Genomic DNA, 13,376 nt, shown 5'->3' on the forward strand with positions numbered 1-13,376 from the left:
AAAATAGAAGCCAGTATTGAATTAACGAGAAGAGTACCCATCACCGTGGTAGGCTGGTCTTGAGCTTCATTCAGATCAACATGATTAGCCTGACCACGACCATAAGGTCTGGCATTGTTGTTATGGGGCTGATTGCTACGACTAGTTGAAGGCAGAGCCAGCTGGCTCTTTTTCTGATTGCACCCTTTAGCAAGGTGGCCTGGGCGGCCACATCTGAAGCACAGACCATCATTGGGATCGGGAGCAGGGGCTCGAGGTGGTACAGTTCGAAGAGGCTGTCTCTGCGGTGGAGGGGGAAGACGAGGTGCAGCATAAGACTGTCTTGGTGCAGGTGCAGTTAGATGATACATGCTGTGGGGGATCCATATCCGACACTTCTGTGCTGACGGGCCCGAAGATGAGCCAGCGTCACAGCTGCACCTGAGGGATTCCTTGTGTTCCTGAAGACCAGTCTCAACCTGAATAGCCTTCTTCACCAAGGTGGCGAAGTCGGCAAAGTCATGAACGAGCAGTGCTAGCTTGATATCAGGGTGAAGTCCATCACGAAACTTCTCTTGCTTACGAGCATCATTTGCAATGTCTTCTTCAGCATAACGTGACAAGTCCAGAAATTCCCGTTGATAAGCATCTATAGACTTGTTGCCTTGGGTGAGGTTACGGAAATCTCGCTTCTTCCTGTGCATGATTCCCTGAGGGATGAAGCGGGCACGAAAGGCAGCTTGGAAATCCGGCCAAGTGATGACCGTTCCAGCAGGTAGGGTACGCCTGTGGCTATCCCACCATTGAGCAGCAGGACCCTTGAGGAAGAAGGATGCGAAGGTAACATAGCTGGCAGGGGCAACACTAGCAGACTCCATTTCATACGTGATGTCGCGGAGCCAGTCATCAGCATCAAGGGGTTGAGTTGAGCTGCGGTAGATAGTTGGGTTGAGGCGCATGAAGTCCTGCAGAGTTACTGGGGTTGGCTGTTGATTCATATTCGGATGAGGAAACTGAGCCATCATTCCTTCCATGAACTGGCGGTTCAGCTCAAATTGTTGCATCATTCCGGCAAAGAATTCGGGCGGTGGTGGATCGTTGGCACCACGACCACGACCAGCGGGTCTAACCATCCTGCTAACAAGTAACAGGGGGGTAGTTCAGCATTGAGCATTTGCAAAGACAAGGATCATTCATGATGAAACATGCATAAAGAAAGAGGTACGATGGATACCACTTAGTAGTCAACACGACAGTGTGTGCACTACTCAAAATACTATTCTAAGGAATAGCTATGGCTTATCCAACTTTGGGGTGAATGTGGTCACGGGATCCTAATGTTAGAGTTAGTAAATTCGTTTAACCCGAATGGAAGAGAGATCAGAGTCCCAGAGTATAGATGAGGAGTAAAAGATCCTAATACCACCCAATGGCGACGTGGGCCCGTAAGCCACACAGCCAATGTTAGTAAAAGTTTTTCAGTGACTAGACTCAACTTCGGCCAAGGAGTTGGAAAGGGGGCTACCTACAGGCAGTCGGCTCTGATACCAACTTGTGACACCCTCGATTCAATCGTACACTAATCATACACGCAAATGTGTACGATCAAGATCAAGGACTCACGGGAAGATATCACAACACAACTCTAGACACAAATAAAATAATGCAAGCTTTATATTACAAGCCATGGGCCTCGAGGGCTCGAATACATAAGCTCGAATACACAAGAGTCAGCGGAAGCAATAATATCTGAGTACAGACATGAGTTAGACAAGTTTGCCTTAAGAAGGCTAGCACAAAAGTAGCAACGATCGAAAAGGCAAGGCCTCTTGCCTGGGAGCCTCCTAACTACTCCTGGTCGTCGGCGGTCTCCACGTAGTAGTAGGGACCCTCAGTGTAGTAGCAGTCGTCGTCGAAGGTGGCGTCTGGATCCTGGGCTCCACCATCTGGTTGCAGCATCCGGGAAGAATGGAAAGAGGTGGAAAAGGGGGAGCAAAGCAACTGTGAGTACTCATCCAAAGTACTCGCAAGCAAGGATCTACACTACATATGCATCGGTGTCAATGAAATGGGCTATATCTGTGGACTGGACTGCAGAATGCCAGAAGAGAAGGGGAAAGCCTAGCCTATCGAAGACTAGCATCTTCTGGAAACCACCATCTTGGAGCAACAGGAGGGAGTAGAGTAGCATAAAGTAAGGTAGTAGAAGTGTTATCAACCTTGGCCAGAGATCCTTTCTCGACTCCCTGCGAGAAAGCAATCCTAGAGCCATACTATCCAATTCTCATCACAATCCAATTCTCATCTCAAGTATCCAGTTCTAGTTGTATCGATCGGGATACAACTCCAAGTATCCGTTACCGTAGGACAGGCTATCGATAGATGTTTTCTTCCCTGCAGGGGTGCACCAACTTTCCCACCACGCTCGATTAACTCCGGCCGGACACACTTTCCTGGGTCATGCCCGGCCTCAGCCAAACAATATGCCGCAACCCGACCTAGGCTTAATAGAGAGGTCCAGCACACCGGACTAAACCTATGCCCCCAGGGGTCATGGGCCATCGCCCCGGGAACTCCTGCACGTTGCGTGGGCGGCCGGTGAGCAGACCTAGCTACCTCCTTAAAAAGGTAGGAGCTTACCAGTCCAACCCGGCGCGCGCCGCTCAGTCGCTGACGTCTATTAAGCTTCGGCTGATGCATATGACGAAGAACGCCCATACTATGCCCACGTGATGGTTCGTGCTATCAGGCCAGAGGCCCCTCAGATCAAATATCCAAATCATAGTGGATTAGGAGCACGCGGTAACAAGCAGAGACTCACGAAAGATGTGACCCCGTTGCCCCGTCTCGAGGACTTGCGGCAAGGGCTAGGAATGCCCGGCCACGCCTCGTAATTATCTCGCGGGCACCCTCCAGGTCAACCCGTCTCCACATCACTCGCGGGTACCCCTCAGGGTCGACCCGCCTTTCCAAGTAACAGTGGTAAAGTCCAAGTATCCGTGTGTCCAAACATCAAGGGGAAAACCCGAGGAATCACCCCCGATGAATTCCACTCGATGTAATCATCAAGGTGAACGTAAGAGGAACCACCCCCGAGGTTCACACTTGAGGGGTTGCACGACTGAGTCGTATTGGAAGTGGTTAAGGCGAAATCACCCCCGATGACCATGACCGAATAGCTACACTACAGGGTTAACATCAGAAGTGTTGTAGAGGTCTCACCCTCGGCACTCGATAGTAACCCAGTAGTGTCGAGCATCTAAGGGGAAAGTGATGTGCGGTGCCGGGGCCTAGTCTTCGATCCCGTTGATCAGGTCTTCAATGATGAAGCAGGGGCAACAAGGACAAGGTGGGGGTCACTGATGGATCACTAGCCAACCTATACTAAGCAGTTTAGGATAAGCAGGTAAGGTAACAATAAGCAGGTTACAAAAGCAGGCTATGCATCAGAATAGGAGCAAACAATAACAGTAGCAAAATCTAATGCAAGCATGAGAGAATGGAATGGGCGATATCGGGATGATCAAAGTGGGGGCTTGCCTGGTTGCTCGGCTGAAAAGGAAGAAGTGTCGTCGTAGACGTAGTCGATCACAGGGGCAACATCAGTCTCGGGGTCTACCGAAGAGAAGAGGGGGGGAAACAATAAATATAAAGCAAACAAAGCATCATAAAGCATAACATGGCAATACGCGGTGCTAGAGGTGAACTAACGCGGTACTACACGTTGAAGACGGAGAGAGAAAACATCCGGAGGGGTTTTCCTGGTGTTAGGCATTTTTCGGACAGATGAAAGAGAGGGGAAAGTTCCATGTTCCGCATGCTAGGAGCATGTGACAGATGAACGGACCGCGCATTCGGATTCGTTGGATTTTTCTAAGCAACTTTCATGTAGAAAACATTTTCATCCGAGGTACGGTTTATTTTAAATGACTTTCTAAAGTTTAAAGGATTTTTTAATTTAATTAATTTGAATTATAAACAGTGAAATGTTTTTTTAAACTCAGCAGGGGCTAGTCACACTCAATGACATGTGGGGTCAAGGAGCTGGGTTGACTCAGTCAACACCTTTACTAGTCAACCAATGAACAGTGCATTGGGCCCTACTTGTCATTGGCACAAACTATTAACTAGGCTTTTAAATAAAAGGGGCCACATGTCATCTGTACATAGACTATTCTAGCCATTAATTAACACCTAGTAGTACTAATCTAAGCAAGGCCGGCCACGTGCACGACGCACATACACAGCACACACAAGTTAGTAGGCTTGGAGTTATTAACATAAGATGTCATTTTGTGATTTTTATAGGATTTAATCTATTCATCAAATGAATTTGGTCCAGTGGGATAAAATGAAGTTTGTCACGTATACTTTCCACTCATATTATTTTTAGGCCTGTTAGTAGTTGTTTAACCGCTGATCAGAGGCTGTCAAGGGGGTTAGTCATTGTGGAAATAGGAAAGCTAGCAACATGTACAGTAGTTAGTAGCAGTACCTATAGAGGAGCGATGGGCAGAGCCGTGGCGCGGGCGATGCAGTGGCGGGGAGCGTGCGGACGGCGCGGTGTGGTTCACGGCCAGGGACGGCGGTGCGCTGGGAGCGGAGCCGCGTGGGCGGGGCGCCGCGGCCGGGCGAGGGCCGGCGTGGCTGAAGACAGTAGCAGCAGCAAAACGGAGTGGGCAATGGCAGCAAGTGCAGGGGCGGCGGCGAAACAGCGGGGCAACGGCAGCGGGGAGCGGGAGGCAACGGCGGCAGGCGCAGGGCGTGTGCGGGGGTGCGGGAGGGCCGCAGGCGGCGCGCAGTGACGGCTACAGGGGGCGCGGGGTGCGTGGGGCGTGGCCAGCGCGACCCAGACGCGGGCAGAGGAGGTGGGGGTGCGGCGAGCACGGCGACTACGGCGACGATTTGTCGTGGAAAATAGAGGGACGGGGGGAACAGCGGCTCACAGAAAAGCTCGTGGAGGGCTTGATGAAGCCGGAGGGGTCGAGGGGGAGCGGGTCGACGGCGAGGTCGTGGCGGCTGTGCGTGGGGAGGGCTCGAGGCGTCGCCCTTATCCTGTCCCGGCGAGGCCGGCGAGGTGGTCCAGTGGAGACGTGCGCGTGCGGTCGCTGGCACAGTGGGGAGGGGGAAGACGACAGGGGGAGTGGGCCGGCCTAGCTGGGCCAGTTGGCTCGGGTGGGCGGAAGCCCACTGGGAGGCCAGGGGCTCTGGCCCTTTTCCTTTTTTGTAGCTTTTCTGTTTTATCTATTTTAGGCTACTTAGACATTTTGCAAAAATGTTGGTTCACCACCAGTATTACCAGATGAATATGTTCCACATGATGAACATTTTAGTTTTCATGTTTGAGCAATTTTGAATTTCACTCAGAATTTGAAATTGAATTCAACTGGAATTTTAAATGAGAGAGAACCAAGGGTGATCAAACACTTGTTAAGCAAAATGATTAACTTAACCCCGGGGTTACTGTAGCATCATTACACCGGGGTGTTACATATTACTCCACACATCGAGCGCTATCCAGCATGCATCTAGAGTATTAAGTTCATAAGAACAGAGTAACGCATTAGGCAAGATGACATGATGTAGAGGGATAAACTCAAGTAATATGCTATAAACCCCATCTTTTATCCTCGATGGCAACAATACAATACGTGTCGTTTCCCCTTCTGTCACTAGGATCGAGCACCGCAAGATTAAACCCAAAGCTAAGCACTTCTCCCATTGCAAGAAAGATCAATCTAGTAGGCCAAACCAAACTGATAATTCGAAGAGACTTGCAAAGATAACCAATCATACATAAAAGAATTCAGAGAAGATTCAAATATTGTTCATAGATAATCTTGATCATAAACCCACAATTCATCGGATCTCGACAAACACACCGCAAAAAGAGTTACATCGAATAGATCTCCAAGAAGATCGAGGAGAACTTTGTATTGAGATCCAAAGAGAGAGAACAAGCCATCTAGCTAATAACTATGGACCCGAAGGTCTGTGGTAAACTACTCACACATCATCGGAGAGGCTATGGTGTTGATGTAGAAGCCCTCCGTGATCGATGCCCCCTCCGGCGGAGCGCTGGAAAAGGCCCCAAGATGGGATCTCACGGGTACAGAGAGTTGCGGCAGTGGAAATAGGGTTTCGTCGTGCTCCTGGATGTTTTCAGGGTATATGAGTATATATAGGCGAAGGAAGTCGGTCAGGAGAGCCACGAGGGGCCCACGAGGGTGGGGGGCGCGCCCAGGGGGGCAGGAGCACCTCCCTGCCTCGTGGCCTCCTCGGTTGTTTCTTGACGTCCACTCCAAGTCCTCTGGATCACGTTTGTTCCAAAAATCACGCTCCCGAAGGTTTCATTCCGTTTGGACTCCGTTTGATATTCCTTTTCTGCGAAACACTGAAATAGGCAAAAAAACAGCAATTTGCACTGGGCCTTGGTTTAATAGGTTAGTCCGAAAAATAATATAAAAGTGTATAATAAAGCCCATTAAACATTCAAAACAGAATATATAATATCATGGAACAATCAAAAATTATAGATACGTTGGAGACGTATCACTACCAACTCTCTAGACGGTTAGGTGTCAAGTTCTTCAGTAACCAAGAGTCATCGTGGTTCGCGAAAACAAAGTCCGTGAAGGTTTATGGAGATCGCCTCAAGTATCTACCCCGAGTGATCGACACGTGCTGACGAACTTGTTGTCGAGGATAATAGGATGAAGAGAGTTTATCTTCAGTGTTAAAACACAAGTCCCTCCAACCAAACATAGCTCTTTTGCAAAAATGTGAACTAGTCGAACAAATACTTTATCGCCATTGAGCACCACTACTCTCCTCTGTACCCTAAAATACTTTATGTTGTTTATCTTTAGTTATGTTCCAGTCATCACGGGAGGAGCCAAGATTTGAGCATGGGGGGGGGCAAAGAGACAACACTCGCCATAATGCTACATTTTTTCTAACACATATACATAGAAATAGATATTGTTTTACTAGTATTGATTTAAATTTAGCTACCTACAAGAGGTGTAGAAGTTAATAATCTCATTAGAGATGAACCCAAATTTTCCATGAGCGTGTTAAGGATTTGAAGGAAGTGGTGTAGAAAAAAATTATATTCCTTCTCTTCAACTCTTTCAATAGAAAAGCATAGACGACATGTACTAGCATCGCTGAAGCCTGAATGCCCAACTTGAAACAAGTACTAGCAGTCTAACGGAGGAGGCGCCGTATCTCTGATCTGGATCTAACCGGAGAAATTCAGATCAAGAGCAGCAAGGCAGGGCAGGGAGAGCAGTGCCAAGCAGGCGTAATCTTCTGCAGACTAGTCGAACGTACACCCTCTGTCTGGTGAAGAGTTTACATTTGGCTTTAAAAAAATTCCACAAAAGAGTGTGTACTTCTATCTTTCCAATGCACTTTAAAGTAGAAAAAATGTTTCTCTTTCATCACACGGCAATTAAGACCAATAACATTTTACACTTTAATGGTCTCCCAGTGCTTCAAGGCGTACCGGTGCTAAGGATGCCACATAGGAAAAATGTCGGGGGTTGGGTGCGACATATGCCAATGGATGGCTTATCATGGCGGGAGCGAGTAGAATGTCGCTGGTGCCTAGAAGCGGGATGAGGCGTAGACACGTACGCCGGCGCACTTTACCCAGGTTCGGGGCTCTCCTAGGAGATAACACCCCTAGTCCTGCTCTGCGGGGTCTCCGCATGATCACTAAAGCACTAGTAGGTACAATGGTGCTCCTCGAGCTGTTTGCTAGAGGTGGAAGAAAGCAAGGCTAGCTCTCTCCTCTCTCTATGGGTCGGTCTAGTTCTAACAAGGTGGGAACCCTTTGCATGGGTGTCCTGGGGGGTTTATATAGGCCTACCCCCTAGGGGTACAATAGTAATCCGGCCGGGTGTAGGACCCGGCTGTCAGTCTCTCTGGTGGCCGGCTATTCCGCCGGCTGCTGGGGCCCGCCGACTGGTCTGGAACGGAGCCGACAGGCCGCCCCCGCCGCTCACGGGTCTTGTTGGCTGCTGATCACTGTAGCCGTGATGCTAATGACGCAGGCTCGGTCAAGGGAGCGTGGCTACAGCCCCGCCGCCTGGCGGGCGATTACTGTAGCCACTCTATGTCTTGTCTGGTTAATGGCGCGTGGGTCCCGAGGAAGGGCGGGCCGACTGCTGGGGGCCGACCTCCCTCGGATCCGACCTGTGGGGCTCTAGCCGTCTTCCGGGCTCTCGCTGATAGGTGGGACCTGTCGTCCTTGGATTGTACCGACAGGCCGTCGTGGGAGCAGGGCTCCGCCTGCTTGTGGTGACGTCAGGGGTGGAATGGCAACAGTGCTGCGCCGGGCGGAGATCTCCGCCGGTACGGTGCACTGTGGCCACGCCCATCCCTGGATTTGGGGAGGGATGGGCTATACTGTAGCCACTCCCTGTCTTGTCTCTCTTGATGAGGGCACAGACTTTGTGGGCGTCTCGGGCCGACTGCTAGGGGCCGGCTTCTCTGGAAGCCGCCCACTAGGAGTCGGCTTGTCTTGATGCCGGCTTCTGGAACTCGGCCACCTTCGGGCAGCCGGCTATTCCTCCAGCCGGCCATCAGAAGGCGGCACCTCGTCTTGACGCCTTGAGGGGCGCAGCCAGCCCCGATGTCTTGAAAGGTTCTGGGTCTCGGGTTTGCCTACCCGTGGCCCATTACTCCGACAGTAGTCCCCGAAGCTGGTGAGGGGCCGCGTCTGAGCAGCCGAGGAGCCTCAGCAGTTTCTTTCTCCGAGTGCTCGAGGTGGAGCTTCGTCCGACTTCTGCCGAGCCGACTGGCGGGAGTCGGCCTTGTCCAGCCTGACTTATCCAAACTTCGAACGCGTCGGCGGGAACCAAGTAGCGTGCTAGCTAAGCCTCCAGGCCGCCGCCCGTTGTGGGTATGTCATGTGGCGCCGAGCGGCCGGGCCAGTCTGCCAACCCACGCTCGCGATGGGACACGCCTGCTGGCGGGGCCCGCCACTACCACGCCTCGGCACACGAGCGGATCCGCTGCGGCCGAGGTGGGCGGTTGAGTTTCCCGCGGAGTTACTGCGCACAGTAACTCGTGCGATAAACGTGGGGGCGTGGGGTCGTGGGCGCAGTAAATCCCACGATCGCTCCCTCGACTTCGCAACCCGTAGGCCTATAAGTAGGGGGAGGAGGGGGAGCGGCGGAGCACACGCGTCCCTCCTCCCCATTCTTTCCTCCTTCTTCTTCCTCTTGCCGTATCGCCTCCAAGCCACGCTGAGCGCTGCGGTGGTTCGTCTCCGATGAGCTCATCCTCCAATCCCACGCCCCCCATGGCGCGCTCCGGAGCATGGGACGACTCCGAAGTCAACGACGACCACATCGACTTCCTCCGCCAGACGCGGCGGCTGCCCAGCAAAGATCACGTGAAGGTCCGCCTCGCGCCGAAGGGGGAGATTTCGCCAGTGCCGGAGGAGGGCGAGCGGGTCGTCTTCCGCTCGCACTGCCTGCGCTGCCTCGGCCTGCCGGCGAGCGGCTTCTTTCGGTCCTTCCTCGAGTTCTACGGTCTCCAGCGGCGCCACCTCACCCCGAACACGGTGGTGCTGCTGTCCGCCTTCGTCACTTTGTGCGAAGGCTTCCTCGGCGTCCTCCCCACCATCAAGCTTTGGGGGGAGTTCTTCTACATCAAGCTCGGCACCCTCGTCGCGGGCGTGCCGGCTCAATGCGGCGCGTTTATCGCGGTGCGGAGGCCGGCGGCCGAAAATCTGTTTCCTCCCATCACGCTGATCAAGTCGGTGAAGATGTGGCAGCGGTCGTACTTCTACGTGAAGAGCGTCTTCCCGGAGGGCGACTGGGTCAACTTGCCGGCTTACGAAGCCGGCATGCCGGCTGGGAGGCGGCCCAACTGGTCGTACCGGGCCAAGACAATGTCGCCTTCTCGAGCCGCCGCCATCGCGCGGCTCCGAGTGTTGACACAGTCGGAGGGCTTGACCGGGCCCGACTTGCTGTCTGCCTTCGTGGCACGCCGAGTGCTCCCGCTCCAGGGCCGCCCTCACATGATCTGTCAGATGAGCAGACACCGGGACCCAAGCCGACTGTGCACCAAGGAGATGCCTCACGCAGAGGTAGCTCACATGGTGAACTATCTTGCGAACTGCGAGCTCACGGAGGAGTGGCGGTTTGGCAAGGAGCCATATTCACGCGCCGACCCCCCTCCTATGGTAAGTTATCTTTCTTTTTCTCTATCCTTTTGTTGTCGAGTTCGGCCCGTCCGACCTGACCAATCGGCCTTTGAACAGAGCCGCCGCCTCCGGCCGGCAGCCGGCGCCGCGGGGCCGGAGCGCCGATTCCTCCCCGACGGAGCGGAGAGCGACGTGGATGACCCTGACTTGCGGGCAGCGGCTTTGGAGGACGACGCCGAGGGAGGAGGCGGCGAAGCAGGCGGCTCGAGACTCGGAGCCAGCCTCGAGGACTGGCCCGACGACGATGCGGGGGAAGTGGCCCCGCGCCGCCAGCCAGGGTCCGGCCAGTCGGGCGCGAGCTCGTCTGCTGCGCCGGATGCCCAAGGTGGCGCGAAGAAACGCAGGGCCGCGCCGAGCTTGTTCGGCAGCCGGCCGAAGAAGCCCAAGGGCTCGGCCCCGGCGACCAAGCAGGATGAAGCGGCCGCGAAGGCCATCCGCTTCCGCAAGGCGGTGAAGGAGCCGCAGCTGGTTTCTGCGTAAGTGCTGCCTTCCCCTCGCGCCTTCATTTTTTCCTTGTTGATTCTGTCTGAGTTTCTTTACTTTGTTTCCCTTGATCTAGGGCTCCGCTCTATCTCGAGAAATGGGCCACCGCCTCCATCATGGAGTCGGCGGAGACTTCCACCACCACTCGGCGGATCGATCCGGCCGCCGACCTCCGGGAGGCGAGGGAGCGGAACGCGCAGGAAGCGCGCGAGGAGCAGGAAGCCGCCCGCCTGGAGAAGGCGGAGGCCGCCGCCTTGAAGAAACTGGCGGAGGCCGAGGCGGCCGACGTGGCAAAGAAGCAGGCCGAGGAGGCCACTCACCGCCAGTCGGCGATATTCATCACTCCCCTGAACTCTGCGCCGCCACCTCCGAAGTTCGTGGCGCAGACTGGGGAAGCCGGCGAGGAGCACCCGATCAAGGAGAGGGACGGCGGCGACGTCGCCATGCCGGACGTGATCGTACCTCCACCGCCGCCGTCCGGGAGCGCGCAAGGCGAGCAGCCGGCGGACCCGCCGGTGCTGCCAACTAGAAATGAGGTGGCAACGGGCCCGACTCTTGAGGTCGGCACATCGACGCGCCGCCGACTTGCAAAGGCGGCTTCAGCGCCACGTCCGCTGGAGACCAGCGCCGCGAGCTCCTCGATCCCGGACACCGAGGCGACCAGCGCTGTGCCCACTGGGTGGGTGCGGGGAGGCGGGACGGGCCCGTTGAATCTGGCGCTTCTGGACGTCCAAACCAAACTCCGTGCCAAGGCCGATGCTCTCAAGCGTTGTAACACGGCGTATCTGGACTTGCGAGAAGCCATCTGGGTACGTTTCCTTATTTCTTTGTTTCTACTTCTTGTGCTTCTCTGTGGGGGCGCGCCAGCGCACCCACTGGGTGTAGTCCCCGAGTTTCGGGCCGGCTGCTAGGCAGGCGGCTCGGAACTCTAATCGGCGAGTTCCAAGTACTAACATTTATCTGAAATTTTTATCACAGGATTATCACAACCTTCGCGTGGCCGCCTTCAACTCCAACGTCCAGGAGCTGGCTCAGCGGACCGCCGACTTGTCGGAAAGCCGGGGTAAGTCCTCTTCTTTCTCTGCGGGGGCGCGCTGGCGCACCCGCGGGCTGTAGTCCCCGAGATTTGGGCTGACTGCTGAGCAGTCGGGCCGGATCTCCCCAGCGACTGTTCTTCTTTGGGTTGATATTGATGACTTCTTTCTCCGCGGGGGCGCGCTGGCGCACCCGCGGGCTGTAGTCCCCGAGATTCGGGCCGACTGCTGAGCAAGCAGTCGGGCCGGATCTCCCTGGCCACTATGCTGGTTGCTGACGCCTTTCCCTTCTTCTTTTCTTCTACAGAAGCCAACGCCGCCTTGCAACAGCAGCTGGGCGAAGCCAACACCGCGCTGCGCGCTAAGGAGGAGGAGTGTGGCAAGCTGGCTGAAGAGCGTGACCAGCTGGTCGCGCAACTGGCGGAGCTTCCCAAGAAGGCCCAGAAGGAGGCGGAGGATAAGGAGGCCGGCCTCCTTGCAGAATTCGCGACCGAACGCTCCACCCGAACCGACAAGGAGGCGATGTTGACTTCCGGCTTTCACGAGATTGAAGACATAGTTGATGGTGAGCTTCCCTCTTTTTCTTTCTTTGAGCTGCCGGCTGCTGGCCGAGTCGGCCTCTTGTCTCTAACTTTGGCTTTTGCTCTCTGTCTTGGCAGACTTCTTCCCTGGTCACTCGGACGCCGCCAATCAGGCCATTGAAGCTGATCGCGAAGGGCGGAGGGCGGAAGGCGCATAGATCGCTGCCGACGCCCCCCGAACCCTTAGCGAGTAGCTCCTGAGCATCAAGGCCCGTCTTCGGCCGGCTCACCGGATGCTGCGCCGTCTTCAGCGTGTCGGCGCCCAGGCGATCACCGCCCTGTGGCCGGATATGCCAGCACTGCGCACTACCAGCCGGACTGCCGACTGGCTGGAGGTGGCGGCCAGCCGTCTTGAGGCCTGGAAGGGCTCCTCGGCCCGGGCTGGAGCACGCCGGGCCTTGGAATTCGTCAAGGCGTGGTACCCTAGGCTAAATCTAGCCCAGCTGGCCACATTTCGGCTGGAGGCTCAGGCGGAGTTGGCGGTCGTGGAAGATGACCTCGTCAAGCGTGCGGCGGCAATCGCCGAGTACACCGACACCAGCGTCTTTGTCCCGGAGCGGGTTGAGAACAGCGCCGAGGCGCCACCAAAATGGTTCGGGCTGAACCCGGAGGACGGCGAGGACTCGGCCGAGGTGATCGACTCCAGCGGCGAGGAAGAAGGCGAGGCAGAGGAGGAAGGTGATGAGGAGGCGCCAGAGGTCGGAGCGGACGGCCAGCCTCAGCTCGACCGCGCCTCCAGCAACGAGCCACGCCTAAGCGAGCCGGCTACCACTGGAGGCGACCAAGCGGAGACTGACCAGCCGGCCGCTCCACCAACCGGCGCCACCGACTCCTCCGATCCACTGAACCCGTCTGCCGCTCCCTAGGCCGCCAGTTTATCTTTCGCTTTACCTGCCTATCAGTCTTGACGAACTTGTTAATTTTGCACAATTCCACCCGCGGGGTGTATCTCAAACTTCCGTTGAATATCGGCCAAGGGCTTTTTGCTATGTAAAATATTTTTCCGAGTTCTATCTTTCCTTGCTTGCTGCTCTTTGGCTTCTTTCCTTTGCCGCCTTCCCTTGGTTGTCGTCTTGC

The sequence above is a fragment of the Aegilops tauschii genome, chromosome 3, assembly GCF_002575655.3.
Source record: "Aegilops tauschii subsp. strangulata cultivar AL8/78 chromosome 3, Aet v6.0, whole genome shotgun sequence".
In the NCBI taxonomy this organism is placed as follows: Eukaryota; Viridiplantae; Streptophyta; class Magnoliopsida; order Poales; family Poaceae; genus Aegilops; species Aegilops tauschii.